The sequence below is a fragment of the Mastomys coucha genome, unplaced genomic scaffold, assembly GCF_008632895.1.
Source record: "Mastomys coucha isolate ucsf_1 unplaced genomic scaffold, UCSF_Mcou_1 pScaffold4, whole genome shotgun sequence".
NCBI classification, from domain to species: domain Eukaryota; kingdom Metazoa; phylum Chordata; class Mammalia; order Rodentia; family Muridae; genus Mastomys; species Mastomys coucha.
In genome coordinates this window covers 39,114,549-39,116,864 of record NW_022196910.1, presented here as the reverse complement: position 1 = coordinate 39,116,864, position 2,316 = coordinate 39,114,549, and the positions used below count along the sequence as shown (strand labels likewise).

General features: G+C 43.0%; 1 protein-coding gene across 1 annotated transcript in view; it reads left to right on the top strand.

Annotated features, from left to right (window-relative positions):
• Nucleotides 1-2,255: 2,255 nt before the first annotated feature.
• Glipr1 (GLI pathogenesis related 1) overlaps nucleotides 2,256-2,316 on the top strand; it is a 10,776-nt gene continuing 10,715 nt past the window's right edge. Inside the window, exon 1 of the mRNA XM_031349666.1 lies at nucleotides 2,256-2,316. This exon is cut by the window's right edge and continues 357 nt beyond it. The gene's annotated coding sequence lies outside the window, so the exon portion shown is untranslated.

The following is a 2,316-nucleotide window of genomic DNA, read 5'->3' as shown; positions in this document are numbered from 1 at the left end:
TCTCCTAAGTGTGATTCAAAGTCCTCCCTTGGGCCTTCCTTGTTTAACTTCTTTGGGTCTGTGGATGTATCATTGGTATTTGGTGTTTCTGGCAAATATCTACTTAACAGTGAGCACATATAATGCATGTTCTTTTGGGTCTGGTTTACCTCACTCAGGATGATATTTTCTTGTTATACCCATTTGCCTGCAAAATTCATGATGTCCATGTTTTTCATAGCTGAATAGTATTCCATTGTGTAAATGTACCTCATTCTCTGTATCCATTCTTTGGTTGAGGGACATCTGGGTTGTTTCCAGTTTCTGGCTACTAAGAAGAAATCTGCTATGAACATAGTGGAGCGTGTGTCTTTGTGGTGTAGTGGAGATCTTTTGGGTGTATGCCCAGGAGCAGTATAGCTGGGTCTTTAGGTAAAACTAATTCCAATTTTCTGAGAAAACAACAAATTGATTTCCAGAATGGCTGTGTAAATTTGTACTCCTATCAGTAATGGAGGAGTGTTCCCTTTGCTCCAGTCCTTGCCAGCATCTGCTGTTCCTTGAGTTTTTGATCTTAGCCATTCTGGTTTGTGTAAGGTGGGAATCTCAGTGTTGTTTTGATTTGCATCTCTCTGATGACTAAGGATGTTGAGCATTTCTTTAAGTGTTTCTTGGCCATTTGAGTTTCCTCTGTTTAGCTCTGTACCACATTTTTTAATTGGGTTATTTGGTTTGCTGGAGTCTAATTTCTTGAGTTCTTTATCTATTTTGCATATTAGCCCTTGGGACCCCTAGTGGAGGGATAAGGACACTAACTTACCCACAAAACTTTGACTCAAAATTTGTCCTGTCTAAAAGAAATGCAGGGACAAAGATGGAGCAGAGACTGAAGGAATGGCCAACCAATAATCAACCCAACTTGAAACCCAGTCCATTGGCAAGCACCAATCCCTAATATTATTAATGATACTCTGTTACGCTTGTAAAAAAGAGCCTAGCATAAGTGTCCTCTGAGAGGCTCCACCCAGACCCACAGCCAAACATTGGATGGAGGTAGGAGACTTTTATGGAAGAGCTGAGGGAAGAGTGAAGGGGATGGGATTTCCACAGGAGAGCCGACAGAGTCAACTAACCTGGACCCCTAGGAGCTCTCAGAGACTGAGCCACCAACCAAAGAGTACACCCTGTCTCATGGAGGCCCCTGACACTTTTGCTCCCCCTCCTAAGCAGACATGCACAGTCTCTATGTAGTCCCTCTGCCCCCAACAACTGGAGTTGAGGCTCTTCCTAAAGCTGTAGCCTGGCTGTGGTATCCATTCTCCAACAGGACTGATTTGTCTGACCTCAGTGGGGGAGAGGATGTGCCTAATCTGGCAAAGACTTGAGGCGAGGATGTGAGGATACCCAGGGGGGCCCCACCCACTCAGAGAAGGGGAAGGTGGATGGGGAAGGGTCTCAGTGAGAGGGGACTGGGAGGAAGGGCAGTATTTGGTATGTAAACAAACAAATTGTAAGGGTCTGAAAACTGCTGAAGGAAGACCACAGACTCAAAGAGACTATAAAGTGTTTATTCTGCAGAAACAATCAGCATATGGGGGTCAGCTACTTTTTGAAATAACAACCTCAGACAAAGGCACACAGGCCTTCTTATAGGAAGCCAGGGGAACTCTCTAGAAGGATTAGGGAATCTAAATTTTCATTCCTGAGTGCTAGGGAGTCACAGGTGGGTCAGTGGTCTGCATTCCTGTCATAAATGTTTAACCATAGGGTGAGATAGGGCTGCCCAGTCCAGAAGGCCCATTCTGAGATAAGATATTTCTACATTTTTGTAGTTATTCCCAGGCTGTTCTTAGAGCTGTTTCTGGATTTTATGGTCTGTTCCTGGAGCTGGTGCCTTAGGGCTTTCTTAAGGACCTGCCTCAGGCCTGGTGCTTAAATGGAGACAAGTGGGGTTTATGTTGTCTTTTCAAGATAGGAAAAAAAAGAGAAAGAAAAAAATTCTCCTCAGTGCAATTACAGTGAAGAGTCTCAGTTTCTCTGAAACTATAAAATAAAAACCATGTTGGTTTGCATACCTTGCTTAGTTTTATAAGAAAAACAATTTCTGTATTCAACTCTCAATAAAGTATCTATTGTTACTTGTTTGACAAGAGATAGAGAGAGAGAGAAAGAGAGAGAGAGAGAGAAGAGAAAAAAGAAAAGGAAAAAAAAAACAAACAAACCCAGGAGCTGCAAGCCATATATGGAGAAATCCGGTGTAAGTTTCATGACGTCATGTTCTGCTCTCAGGCTTCTCAAGCTGAAGTAGGCTGTGCTTTGTAAAGCTGGCCATAAAAA